The 15375-nt window shown below is 39.2% G+C and overlaps 1 protein-coding gene across 1 annotated transcript in view; it reads right to left on the bottom strand.

Annotated features, from left to right (window-relative positions):
- Nucleotides 1-15375, bottom strand: part of LOC124154072 (regulator of G-protein signaling 20) — a 72106-nt gene that overhangs the window by 18547 nt on the left and 38184 nt on the right. The gene's annotated exons all lie outside the window — the stretch shown is intronic.

Genomic DNA, 15375 nt, shown 5'->3' with positions numbered 1-15375 from the left:
AAGGTAGTCCAAATGTAACGAATTGCTAAAAACTAGCCCAAAACCCAAAAACTCAGATCAGTAATAATAAACATCTACTTCTTCAACCCTAACATTTCTAGTGGGCGTGTAAACTTGAACCACAAAAAGATTGGTGGATAGCACCTCAATTTGTAGCCGGTATAAGAATGAGGACTGTGAAAATGATAAATTTCAGCGCTTTATGGTGCGGAAACATGGACACTTAGGAAAGAGGACGACAAGAGAATGGAGGCATGCGAGATGTGGGCATGAAGAAGAACGGAGTGAAGTGGACAGAGAGGAGGAGGAACGACGGAGTGCTGAACATGGTGGGCGAAGAGAGGCAGCTTCTATGCAAGATACAAAAGAGACAGATGGTTTGGATGGAGCGAGTAAAGAGCAGGGAGGAGATATTGAAAACAGTGTTAGATAGAAGAATGTTGGGAAAACGAGGGAGAGGAAAGTAGAGAATAATATTTATAGATTGCATGAAAGGAGTAGGACTTAATGGTGAATTGAAGAGAGTCCATTAAGGGAGGGGAGATTGCCAGAATACTTCGTATACTCCATGAAAACCTACCTTAATCGGTACAATGATTTAATGACGATAATATTAATAAAGGTGCATTTTTCATGGGATGCATTTTGTACAGTGAATAGTTCATACCTACCGGAGATTCTAAGATTACTTGTCTTGTAATTTGGATTTATTTATTGCATGAAAAAGGAGATTCAAAGAGTGTAATACAAAATATGTAATTATTTTCTAATCAAGAAGATACTACGTGTGATTTTTGTTTTAGTATTCATAAGGTAAGACAATCCAAGGTTTTTATAAATTGTTAATTAGCGAAATTTAACGGATTGTGTTCGTCTGAGAGAGACGTCCATTGCACAGAGAAAGAGGGAGGATTACTATTATAATGACACAGCGATTCTAATTTCAATGCCAAAAATATTTTTATGAGTTTATGGAAATACATAAAGCTAAAATTCACTATTTATAGACCATTGGTAATCGTTTAACGGAGTTTCTCAACATTTAAGGTAATAGTCCATCACGATAAGTGATTATCACGATTTTAATAAATATTCGATTACTTGATAACACTATTGCTTGCCATTTTCTCACAACCTCCATTCTTCAATTCCGATCCCATCGCCGAGAATAATCTCGAAGCTACCGTTCACACGCTATCAGTTATGCTGAAGATTTATTAATGGTGCTCGGGGCAAGAGAGAGGCAGAAAGAAGCGTGATTCTTCGCGACACAGCCTTGGGATGGATCTGACAAGACGCTCATCTCTTCGCCTGTTCCCGAGATTGACGAGGCGGGAGCGAACGTGATTCATGCGGGGAGTGCAGCGCAGCGGGCGGCATGATCTTAGGAGGCGCCCCTCATTCTTCAAGCGCCCCCACTCACAGGGACGCTACCATTTCCGCTACTCTCAGCGAAATTCACGTGGCGAAAAACCCTGAGACGCGCAAGAAGAGGGCCAAACCTTACAGCATACTGTGGGTGAAAATGAAAAAAATATGGCCAAAATATCAATTTTCAACCTTTTTTTCCATCGATCCAATAGTTGTGTATTATTATAAAATATACCAAGTGAAGCTATTGAATCAGGTTCTTTCTTGGTATTGAATACTATACTTAAAAAGTGACAAAATAACATAATCTAAATTCGGCGTTTTTTTGCGAAAACTCTAAAATATTTATTCCCCTGATATGCGGAGAAAACGAGATTTCTTCAGGAAAATATTTTACGATCAAATATATAACTTGCTTATTAGTAAAGTACCTCTTGGAAATTTACTTTCCTAGGTACCATAACGTGTCATTAAAAATATGATTTTTTTCTAGAATTGTAAATGAATAAGAGATAATAATATTTATCCTCGTTGAGATATTTATATCCACCGATTGATATTTGTATCATTCAACCGTAACATAAATTCCTGTTGCCACTTGTAACCGTTCCATTTATGCAAAGTTAGGTAAAATAAAATATCGGCATCGCTCATATCGTATATGTTACCGCTGACTGGTCTTCGGGGCCTATCATACTTTAGACGCGAAAAAATGAAGTCTACCCCATTTTCAGGAAAATAATCTTCTAACTTTACTTTATCGAATAAGAAGGACAAAAGAATTGGCTTACGTTGTTATCATGGAAATGTTTCTGAAAATTGCATTTAATAATCTGAATTCGCATTTCGAAAAATTTCGAGGACTGAGGGACCTAGTTTGCGCAGTGTACCAGATAGCCTATGTACCGTGATTATATTACCAGTCCAAGGAAATTTTCACCAATATCAATTGATGGGAACTCTCACGGAAGGTTTATTTTATATGAAAAAAAAACATGTACCTACAAACATTGATAAGAACATCTATAATGGCCTTCTTACGAAGGCTTCTACGATGAATAGTAGCTACCGTCAAAGTTTCCGGTTCTCTACCGCGTTGTTTCATGCCTTGAGCGCAAATAGAGGAGGCTGTTTTTCGATGGAAATGACGTTTACCTCATGGAACCTCGTCAAGGTCGCGAAGAATGGCGAGGGTAGTGGCACGTACAAGGGTTTGGCGGTAGGGAGAGATTTCACCGCTAGAGTGGGGGGGAATGGTTGAGTGAGGCGGAGAGGGGTACAGGGGGATGGAGGCTGCGTGAAGATGGCGTTGGCGGTGATCTGCAGTGCGAGGGGGGCAGAGTGAAGAGGGAGGAGCTCAGGTTATTGCGGAAGTGGAGGAGGGTGCGGTCGGAGTAGGGGTATGTTACACATTCGCATCGGTTAAAGGGGTTTTCTAGAGGCTGGCAGGGATGGGTTGCCTCTTTTAAGTATTGCCGAGTCGTAACTATGCAAAAGGCGGATGCAAGGGCCCGCCCGCCCCCCTTTGCCGAGGATTATGTGTAAACCAATCCTTATAAACACTCCCCGCGGATGTTTCGCAGCAGCCACACCAAACACCGCAGTCTTCGCTCAATCTCTCCGAAGACGAGTCCGTTTGGCACCTCTCCCCATTCCTCCCCTCCATGCTTCTCACAATCTAAACTTCCAAAGGCCGAATCCTCCTCCCTCGCTCGCTCTAACTCACCTCCCACCCCCCTCCCACACTTCTCTCCGATAAATACGCCGTCGGCTTCCCACTCGTTCAGATTAGCGCTATGGCTGGAGAGCGGAATCCCCACACAGGAGGCCCGGGATCAGATCGCGGCAAAAGTTTTATGAGGCGAGTCATAATTGGTTCCTCTCTTTGAGGAAAGTCAACTTTTTCCTGAGAGATACCGTGTAACAACATATCGAAGGATAAACGGAGATATCGTATTGGTCCCTAATTTTATTCAGCAGCTCAAAATACGCGTTTTTATTGCCTTAAAATCATCTTCAGGTACTGTACATCAGGTATTAGTACCTGATGATGATTGTGAGGCAATGGAATTTCCTGTTGTGAGCTGTTAACTAAAATTTGTGGGCAGTACGATATCATTGCTTATCATTCCATTTGAGTTCTGGAGTGAAAAACACAACTCATAGAATGGGAAACTATTCGTCATCACCTTGAAAATCTGTTACTTAAAGCTTGTTCGATATGTCGAAATTGTAACTGAATCGTTCATTACAGAAACCCCATAACCAACAATTCGCGAATTTTAGGGAAATTAAAAAAATTACTTGCTTATGTAATATGTAAGGGGTTTCGGCACAATACGAATAATTTGATGCTCAGTCTAAAAACCTTTGGAAAAGTCGCAGTTGTGTAGTTTCTGCACCAAGCGATGTATTTAAAATTGTAAATCCGTGATGTACTATAAAGTTAAATTCGAAAAAAATGTCTGTTAATGGGTTTCTCTAATAAAAGATTCAACTGTGAACTCAAAACAATGGAATGCTGGTCGCTACGCACTACGCCCAGGATTGAAACCACGCTGGATTATGTCCGCGCCCTCCAATGCATGGCCTACTTCCATGAATTTTAAATGAGAAAATGCGCACAATTTGTTTGAAAATTATGCATTTTGAGGTGAAAAGTTTTCGTATGGGAGCCAATAAATTCATTTTCAAAATTGCTATATCATCCAAATAATACGAGCGGAGGAAGTTCGAAGTTGCGCTATTTCCAAAGTATTTAAATGAAGCGCAATTATAGAAGTCATTCTCAAGATGGCCAGATGTATAATTTCTTGGCTTGACTTCAGGATTGAGCATCAAATTTTCAATTTTTACAGTTAAGTAAATTTTGCTAGCCATTGAAAGTGAAGTGGAAAATTTTTATGAAGACGGAAGGCATTAATAATCAGTAACCGATGGTGAACCGCATGCCAATGGTTTCTCGAATATCGGCAAGCAATCGATTTATGATGGTGAATTATGGTCCAAACCCACCAGGAATGACAATTGGATGTCCTCCTTAATCAACGACCTTCAACAGAACACCATTTACAATTTGACCCACAAAACTTGAAGACCTGGAAGGTCGAAGTTCAACGTACCTATAGTTACACATTGATTGTGGCAAATCATCGATAACTAAATCTTAAGGGACGTTCTCTAAATAGGTTTCCCGTCGACTATCGAAGCATAAAAGTTTACTTTAACTAAGCGACTATGATTTCAAGCAATTACTAAGCGTGAAAAATTATGGCATTACACTTTACTTCCCAATGGTAAGTGTAGGAGAATGTGGGAATAAATTCTAGAAGAAACTTAGTCAACTTAATCATGCCATCATAAACACTTCTATTTCTAATGATTTCTTCTAAAATTAGAACATGCTATATTCCTTTCAGCGCTTCACTACTGTTTTTTTTCACTCTACGGCCAGAAAATAATCTCTCCAAAGCCCATGCCTTCGACCATCTTTAATTACAGCCATCGACATAACTTCACGGTTGATTGTGGTGAGTCATTTTTTCCCCAATCTCGGGGACCCTTAAATCCCTTTCGGTGGCTGGCTCCAGGGTAATATGTATAATGCATGGCCGCTGGGGGAGATATCGCACGAGGGGGCATGCGCCGCACAGGGTGTGAAAGAACCCTCACCCCTCTTCCTCCACCCTTTTTTTTTCGCCTCCCACTTTCCTCGCTTCCAAAAACCCCACACCACCTGCGCTGCGAATTCTCGGACGAAAAGGGAAACCAACTTTGAGGGAAAATTGTTTTTGCCGAGGGAGAGAAAGAAAGAAAGTTCCCTTCACTCTCCTTCCCTTCACTTCATCCTCTGCCTCCACCTTCGCCTTATTCTTTTCAAGCTCTCGCGTCGTCCGTGTAAATTACGCTCAAGATGAGCGGTCGGCCAACATTAAAAACTCGCGTCTTTACTACGATGGTGGCATTTCTATGTAAAATGATGAAATACTACGAGTAATAATTACCTCTTTGAGGAGCTAGCACATTCTCAGGGGTTGTTATTTAAAAAAACATTTCCACACTTCATGATTTTTATCTTGATGATTTGCTAAAAACAAGCAAAACTTAGCCTCTTTTCGGAAGTTGGCTTTACATCAAATTAATCACACTCAATAGCCATTGTGGCTTTTAACCATAACTGAATGGGATTGTGCCATAAGCTGAGGAATCTGTATAAGAAATTTTGTAAATTAAACATCGTAAAAATGTCTGTCATCTTTCAGCAACCAAGAAAGGATCCACCGATAGGTTCACTGCATTAAAGGTGTTAAGACCTGGTTTAAGATAAATCTAGATACACATGTGAATTATCTATGACGTAAAAATGAATTAGATTCAAAATAATTTTCTAAGTCATCCTCTCCGATGTTTTGTCCCCGAAAAGAACGATATTTCCTCTACAAGGAAATTCAAAACTATATTCTTCTAGTTTGACTCCACAATCCAAAAATAGAGAAAAATGGGCACTTCATATTCATCTATATTGCTATATATTTGAAACATTACAATTTTAAAATGAATATTTTTTTAAATTGGCGATCACAGTCTTACTAGAGAGTAATTTTATCGAATACAACTTAAATATTAATATAACTGTGTAAAAAATTGGTGTTATGTGCGCTATACCGTAAGAATCATGAATAAAGAAGGTACTGCGTGAGCAGACCATGACACTAATTACTGAATTATTATTACCGAATAAATATTGTCATGAAAGTAAAGCCACGTTAGCCAGATGAAAATGTCGCTATAATATGTTCAAGAGCGTACAAATGCGCAGATTAAAAAAAAACATTAAAATTGGATTTTTCGGATTCTTACTGTCTTTACTTTGCCTGTTTGCATCGGCGGACGTCACCCATGAAAGCAAAACAAATTTTTTTGTATGCAAAATCAGCAAAGATTATTTGCTCTGTGTGACTCAGTCGCGATCGTTAATCCAAGGGTGAGGTTTGATGTAGCCACGGTACTTATCCCTCCTCCACGCTCTCGCCAGCCTGGCACTCGCGGCGCGAGATCCCTATCTCTCTGTTCCACGGGTCCCCTCTCTCTCTGAATAACCTCCCCACATCAACTCTCGACAGCTGACCTCCCTTCCCGTCCATCAGACCCTCCGCAGATCGGAGGCCCCACGCAACGGAAATCACCCTCCCAGGAGACTTATTCTGTATTTGAAAATGACCACATTCGGAGAGCCGATGGAAGAGGGATAGGTACCATAGCTACCTCGGATCTCAGCCACGGATTAACGATCGCGACTGAGCGATACACAGTTATTTATCTTACGTTAGCAGAATTTGAAAAAGAAAATGTTTTGCATGCATAGATGACGTTCGCCGATGCAAACTGGCAAAATAAGGAATGCACACGAAATTCACTAATTGTTGGTTAACCTTGTGGTATTCCATTATAAGTTTTTCCTGGATGTACACAATTACTTATACCACTTTTTTATATATAAGAGCGCGACCCGGGTTTCAATAAATAATCATCATCATCAGGCGCTAATTATGATTATGATTTTAGCGCCTGATGATGATGATTATTCATTGAAACCCGGGTCGCGCTCTTATATATAAAAAAGTGGTATAAGTAATTGTGTACATCCAGGAAAAACTTGGAATGCACACAATCAAATTTTAAAAGTATATATATTATCTGTGAATTTTTACCTAACTTAAACCTACTTAAGAGACATCTTTATTTGGCTAACCTGATTTGAATTTCAACACAAATGAACCGTTCCCGTTTTAGTGAGCCGTTACTCGCGCGCCGCAGGTGGCCACTTTTAAACTTACAAACCAAGTCCGTATTTGGCCAAATATGTGATGTAATCCAAAATTTATTCCAAATTCGCATATACGGAATAATCCGCCATAAAGGTGGCAAGTCATCCTCGCGATTAGGATGACGCTTTTGTAAGGCTTTCTCGTCGATAGACACGGTGCTTGAGGATGTTATAGAATCACTAGAAGTTGTGATAAAAATTGGACGATTATTTGGATTGGATATAAAAATTGGACGATTTGATTTAGAATCGTGGGAAATACGCATCCTAATGTCAAAGATAATACCATCTTGATGGAAACATTAAAAAAATTTATTTCTCGCCATTTAAAATTATTATAAAATGATATTTCAATATATTCACATTCTTGATTATATTTTTCACACTAGCTGAAAGGAGGCTGAGTATTTGTGCCATATATGTGACCATTAGAAAGCGAGCAAAGGAAAATAATAGTTGGTTAGGAGAAGCGAGTTTTGGCTTAGAGGAGATGAAGATTAGACAGAGGGCTGGGATGGCCTCTGCACTGCGAGAGACACGAGCGATTATATGCTGAAGAGTTTGATGGAGATAAAATTAATAGGCTAACGAGATGGGAAAGTAGAAGGGGAAAGTGAATTATGAATTATATGAAGAAGGAAATACAATTGGGAAATAATGCCCTGAGGTCATGCACACTTGCGCTATCATAAGAGCTATCAACGGTGCGGCCGGTCAATGAGGTGGAAGTTTTCAAGCCTACTGGTGAGATGAATCTTATACAGTCATAGATTCGTTTGATAAACTGATATCCGGCACATAGATAGAGGCTTTAGGGGTTTCAGCCCCCACCTACGAAATTTTTTAACTTGCGTCGACTACCCGCCATGAATCTGCTGAGGAGCCCAGGAGCAGCTATACTTTTACACTCCAGTTTTCGATATTGTTGCATTTCATAATGTCTGCCTATAACAAACGATGATTTCAACTTTCAGCATCGTGCAAACTAAATATCTAGCTGATTTAATTTTGCATAGTTTTCCGATTCGTGCGAATTGACAACAAAATATCAGTATTAGCAACCCGCATACCACATAAGACACAATAACCCTACTCCCCGTCTCCCCCCAAGGAAATTTCTGGCTCCATGCCTGCTTGATATCCCAATGGTAAGTCTATAGTTAATGCAATGATCACACGAGTTTTTTTCGGTGGAATCGATGCCTGTATTTTTTCATCGATAGCATACAGTGGGTATGATTCTATGCAGTAATCCAAAGTTGGTTTGATGTTCTGACGATGCTTGCGTGGAATGAATGAGAGAGTGCTCAGTGTGGTTGGTGATGGGGGATACTGAAAAATGATATTATAAGGAGGTAGGGAGTATGATTGGACCGTGCAAAGTGGGGTAAGGCATGTCGGAGACTGCGATAGATGGAAAGGAGGTATTGGAATGACGGAGGGAGAAGTTGGAAATGGGAGGTTTTTAGTATACGATATAAGGTGTACCGAGGCCATATACCAAACTGCAGGAATAATTTAATTTGGATAGTGGGGGCTAGTGGATATGAATCCTGTTATAAACATGAAATTGTTTATTCAAGAAATATCAAGCCAGAGTGACCATTTTTAATAAAAGTGCATATATAATATATTAGTTCATTTGAAAGAATGCTTTTTGACGACTTTTGGATTTGAATTTTAATAATCATATTGTAGAATTTTAGTTTTTCCCGAGGCAAAGTTTGATGGAAAATTTCTCAAATTATTTCCAAATACCTTACCCGGTGGGAAAAAAAGAGGAATTTTTCATCAGAATAATCAAAGTGATGAAAATTGCATCTTCGTTACCTCACATTAGTTATTGGCCTTCGTACAGCATGTTTCGATCCGTAGGCACTATCATCAAAGAGACTACATAAAAAATTCATAGAGATATCAACAATATGCATGCTTTATGCAAATGCTCAAATTTTTATATCCGATGATTTAACGACATTACGAATCATGTTGTAAGACAATTTGTAATAAACCACAGGAAGAACAAGGAAATAATTGTTATTTTTAAAAACCAGCTTCCACATATTCAAGCCAGAGACTATGCAATGTAACAATCACATCTTTATTTTTAATGATAACTTTTATTACGATCAACCATAATGCGAAAAATCCACGGAGGAAAAATCATTCGCCTTGACCGAGATTCGAACCCGGATCCCTCGATTTCCGGCCGAGTGCTTTAGCCAGTTAAGCTACCGAGGCGTCATTCTCTCCTGTGGAAATTTGTGCATTGCGGGTGACTCCGTAAAAAGTCATCACCGTGGCTAGTCCCGGTACACTTTAATAACATCAACCATAATGTTTTCACCGATCGAACCTTATTTAAAAACGATCGAAACCCCATTTTGGCTCTACGGAGAGGGAGGGTTTTTTTTTACAATCACGCAAACCCCTTCGCTGCGCCACTGGATTGCAAGCCGTGGGTGTGGGTCGCCAACATTCGTCATTTCGCCCGCACATAGGACTGGATGCACAAACGGCACGCCTTTTTTTCAGAGCCCCGCCGGCCACGCCGAGGGAGAGACGTTTGCTGGGAGATGCAATCACTAAAGCCTCCTCCTCATCTGCAATTTAGACATCCCCAAATTGATTCCGCGCTGCTCAACTCCGTTCCTCGGCCGGCCTCGTCATTTTCAAAAGCCTCGGCCGTCACGTCACACTCATCATACCATTCTTCGTCTTTCCGAGCCTTTGAGACTTCCCAACTCGCGCGTCCTTGCACATATCACTGTCCCACCACCTAAAAGGGTTTTGCTCGCCACGGAAATCTCCAAAGGATTTAGTGTAATATCCTCCAAACGACACGCTCCCACTCGTCCATTCTTCGCCGGGCCGAGTCGACAGAAAAATACTGACAATCCATCTCTCGCCGAAACACTTCGTTTGTTTTCGTACTTCACTTTTTCCCCGCTATGATTATTGTTCGCCAATGCGCGCTTCAAAGAAAAAGCACGCTCTTTCTCTAAGTATGACCACGAATTTGGATTTTTTTCAGGAAAGCGGCATCGTGTGCAGCAAAAGGAAAATAAGCGTCTTCCTAAGGATTCGCAAAGGCATGGATAATATGGGATATTAAGAGATAATTGGTGAGAAATTCACCAGCGATTACATTTACATCTTAAAACTTATTCCGTTCAAGAGTAAATACATATTGTTTTATTTCGAAGAAAGAATTCTATTTCCTTCACACAAGAGAATATGCATTGCCGGTGTTATTTCAGATTTGAACGATTTAATTAATCTAGTAATCGATATAATCCAGAATCTGAAAAATACATTTTACTAAAATTAAGAAGTGGCAGTTGTAAGGGAAAAATTCATGTAAACGAAAAAAAGATATCATGAGGAGGAAACAAAACAGTATCCACAATATATGAGCAAGAACTCATACCTTGACAGAAATTAACAATAATTTTTATGGATATTTTCTAACACGTGGGAATTCATTTGGAGTTACATTTAAACCAAGAAAAATACCTTTCCCGATCAACATAAAAACGACATTGCTTCCAACATCCACCATATCTCAGAAGGGTTTTAAGAGATGACATGGTACACATACTGTCCTTGCAGCTGCACGAATGACTTCTGTGACTTTTAAAACACATACCATTAACTGTTTTCTTAAAATTATCAGTTTTTTTGCGATTCCAAAAATCTAATTTATTGAATGGAATATTTTTGGAGGATGTTGTTGGTGGTTTGAAGCAAGGTGAATCGCAAATCTGTCGATGATGGCCATAAGAGTTAGTTGGAATGTGAAAGAATATACGTTGAAGAAAAAAGAGGGTTAAGAACTGAGGGATTGGGGAGGGAAATGGAGGAGGCATTAAGTGAAGGAAAGAGATTACAATATAGGATTGTAATTGTATTTATGAACATCTTATTGATTGTAATAAACGTTTTACAACCTTAAAATCTTTATTCTAATGGGAAATACAGATACGATAAAATAATTTATTCCATTTTCCTTCGAAGTGGAATCAAGGAAGGAAACGGAATCTCTAACACAAACTTCGTATAAATAGGAACGATTTAGGGCTTCGGTACACGCGACCAAGATGGAGTGGCAAATTCGAGATGGCTTGATTGGCTAACTAGGTATGTCGATATTGATTGTTTCATGAAGTTAAGTCAGATCTGAAGTTTTATCTCCGCTAAATTTAACACTCGCTAAGAAGAAGAAGTATCAATATATCAATAAAATGTATTTCTAAAACCTAATCATTTCACTGACCACATTTTTCGATTCCGTTCAACTCGAATAGTCGCCAAGTTACAAGATGTCCGCCGCCGTTTTGAAATGAAACATCTCTCGCAAAAATACTTCCGCGTGTGATATTGCACTCCAGTGCTTTCAGCTTGTGAATCAATAGTGACAAGATTTTAGGTAAATCTACATGTATTTACGAATATCTCATTTGTTGAAATTGTAATAAGCTGTTTAAAACCAGAAAATATTTATTCTAATTGAAAGTACAACGATGCTTAAGTAGCTCATTCCGTTTTCCTTCGAAGTGCATACAGGGAAGGAGTCAGAATCTCTAGCACAAACCACATATAAAATGAAGCGATTCTCAGTAAACACTTAAACTTGTAAAGGCAGTAATAGACCTCACTTGAGTCACAAAGCTCGCTAAGACTGTAATCCATATTTCATGAGTTGAGCCTAAGTTAGCCACCAAGTTCCAAGATGCAAGCCGTCGTTTCGAAATGAAATATCTCTAGCACAAATACTTCCTTGGGTGATATTACGCTCCAGTAATTTTTGTATTTGAAGCATTAGTAAGAAGATTTTAGGTATAAGCATTATTTTTATAATTTTACCGCTGAAAGTCACCACGATTACTCCATCTCAAGTGAGCTGAGTTGAAGTCAGTGTGTAAAATACTATGGATAACATGGCAATGAGACGTGAAGCACAGAGATATAGTGAGGACTCAAGGTTGAGTCAAGTTCTGGAATACCGCCCTTACTCTAATATCTCCAGAGGACATGAAAGGGAACAGATCGTCCGAGAGGATTCATGGGCGAGGAGGATAGCGCGATTCAAAATACGCACTGTTCTCAAGGTGAACGCGATCGCCTGGATTTGGTGCGCCTTCTCCTCAGGAACGCCGGTACCTCTCTAGAAGCGAAACAATCCGCGTGTTGCCACAAACCCCACTTCAACACGCTGAGGCGGGTGGAGGGGTCTGCTGGCAGCTCAGGCATCAACCTGGGCGCCGCCGCTGGTGCCAACGAAAATACGGAGAGTCTTAATGAGATCACTCTGTTTTCGACTCGAATTCCACCGCAAACTTGGGAAGCCCTCCCTGTATCTGTGGTTAAGGCTTCTTTTGCCTTCTTCCGGATCAAAAAATTCATCATCGTTTACACCTCTACTTTATGTTTCCCAGGTCAAACGATTCATCATCCGCTACGAGTTAAAAGGACGCACCACTCCTTAAAGACTGGTCATTATTTTTCTATTTTTATGAAACGAATTGCTCGTTCGAACTAATGCTGTTCATCATGCCATTTTCAGAGAATATTGAGTGCGTTATTGTCAACACTTTCTCTCCAGTTCGAACATTTTACATTAATGAAAATGATTATCAAATTTGAGTCTCACAAAATGTTGATAAAGAATCTGAGCGGATTGCATGAAGTCTACTTGTTATTTTGATATATCTTATAGCACTCTTTTCCATTATTTCGTATCTTTCCACTGAATTACTTTTTTACATTCGAAGCGGTGTGATTCTTATTAACAATCGGAGCATGTCAATGGAACCTACCATGCGCGTCTGTGAGGCATGTACCTCGGTCTGAAAATTGACCCAGAAGTTGGAGAATAACTCAACCCGCGAAACTTTGGCGAAGTATGAGTTTTAGTTACAGTGGAACACTTTAGCATCTTTTTAGGATAGGAACTTGCCGGAAGAACATCTAGATTATATTATTCTACAGGTTAAGGTAGGTTTGAATGGAACATTTGGGAATTACTCCGGACGTCTCCCCTCCCATCATGGACCTCTCTCTTCAGTTCACAATATAGCCTCTTTTCTATCGTCATATCTTTAGCATTCTACTCCCCAGCACGGTTTTCGATATCCCCTCCCCGCTCAGTACTCGCTCCTTCAAAACCCACCTGTCTCCTCCGTATCACATTTAAAATCCACAGTCATCCACTTTGACTTATCAAGTTTTCTCCAAACCAATATCTTGAATGCCTTCAATATTTTATCGTCTTATTTCGTATTGATAATTATACTTCTCTCTCTCTCTTACCCTTACACTGACCACTTCTATAGTTATCACAGCTTCAATAACTATCAATATGTCGATATCCATCGTAAAAGTACATGTTATAAATAGTATTTCAACATTAGGAGAAGTTTTCATGATAATGACTAATCTGCGGAAAAAATCATTAGTATTTTGAACTTAAGCTATGCATGGAAAACACATCCATTATTATTCTAGCTTGCAGCTGAAAACCCCTTTAAACATGCTTTTATACCTCAGGATTTATTATTGCATGTTGACGCTAATATTGTTCAATAATCCTAAATATACAGAAAATAATACCTAAAAATTAATTATTTTTAGGCTTCCTTCTTTCTCCTATTCATTTTATCACGTACTTTATGCCAAGAATAAAAAATAATCACACTCAAGGTGTTGCATCCAAATTCAAATTCTAATAATGAAGAGTTAATATTTAAGAAAAACCTTCCTGCCGGGGGTAATTAGAACACAAGCTAAATTAGGGAGGCCGTGGTAGCCTGGTAATTTTCAAAACCAACCTTTGGGTTGAGTGAGTGAGTCAAAGTAGTCTCCTTTACTTATGCATTCATTCGAATTACCTTTCAACTGCTCTAAAATTTGTTAAAACCTCAAAATGAATCATAGACTTCTCTACGCACCGCTCACTTTTTCATATACGACAAAGATTCTATTATGCAAAGGTAAATCGGGGGATAAGGCTTTTCCGTTTCCCAGTCACTCACTAAAGCCAATATCTGATTCACGAGGGCTTTGTCCCGTTACCACCACTATTATCGGTCGTCTCCCTCACACATACTGCTTTGTGCAGTTGGACAGTCAGTTGAGCTTTGGGAGCTATATTTACGTGCTCTACTTTGGTCTCCACCATTACCAGTGTAAAGGGTATTTTCAGATCCATATTCACTACTCAATGCAACACCATTTTTAAAAACGGTTCTAGGAGTGAGTAGTTGGCGTCGATTACTTGGCTTCACCGGAAAAGGGACTTATTTGGATTCAATATTTCACTGGACGTTCAAGCATTTAGAGAAGAATGGAGAAATAATGATTATGCCATTAAAATAACACCTGTCACGCGAAAATAACTGAACTTTATTCTAGGGGAAAATTGTGGCAAAGGCGTATCACAGCAGAAAATAATTTATCAACCTTGGCAACTTACGTAAGGTCAAAACTGAGTAATGCCCGAGAAACTAGAAATCAGACCTTTCACAACCATAAGCTTCATAATCATGTTTCATCTCGTCCAGATCGAATAAAGGCAACTTAGTTCAAAGGCCATTTCAGGGATATTCAAATTTTGAAAACAGAGTATCAGTTGCGTAGTTATTTGACGTTTGACAACGATTAGGGCGTAATTTAAATTGTTTAGAGCGAAAAATGTTCGTAGAATTTCCCGACGAACTGTTTGTAGGAATTCATCTCGAGTTATCCACCGGGTCAGTTTTACCATAGCCGACACTTCGATGAGTATGCAGATATCCTGACCCGGAGGAGAAACCGAAAAGAATACTTGCGATTATTTAATTTGCTTTGAGGAGAAAATATTGTGCATAAACGGAGTAGTACCTAAGGGTAGCTCTGTTAAGGATTCGATTGATAATCATTAATTTTGAGATTCTTATTTTTTTTTTAATTCAATGGCCGGTTTTGGTCGAAAAATACTATAATCGAAGAAAAATACTGAAGATCTAATTCTGAAATCAGGCTTACTCTTTTACTCCATAGCCATAAACCTGCTAATGATTGTGCTAATGATTGGTTATAGTTTGCCCATAAAATTAGTTAAAATGTGACTGCGGCTTATTATCATAAATTGAAATCCTCGAAACTTTCCTCTGACTGGTATTCAAGCTTTTTAGTGT

This window comes from Ischnura elegans, chromosome 1 (assembly GCF_921293095.1).
Source record: "Ischnura elegans chromosome 1, ioIscEleg1.1, whole genome shotgun sequence".
NCBI classification, from domain to species: Eukaryota; Metazoa; Arthropoda; class Insecta; order Odonata; family Coenagrionidae; genus Ischnura; species Ischnura elegans.
The sequence above is the reverse complement of the archived record's forward strand: the minus strand, read 5'-3'. Positions and strand labels throughout refer to the sequence as shown.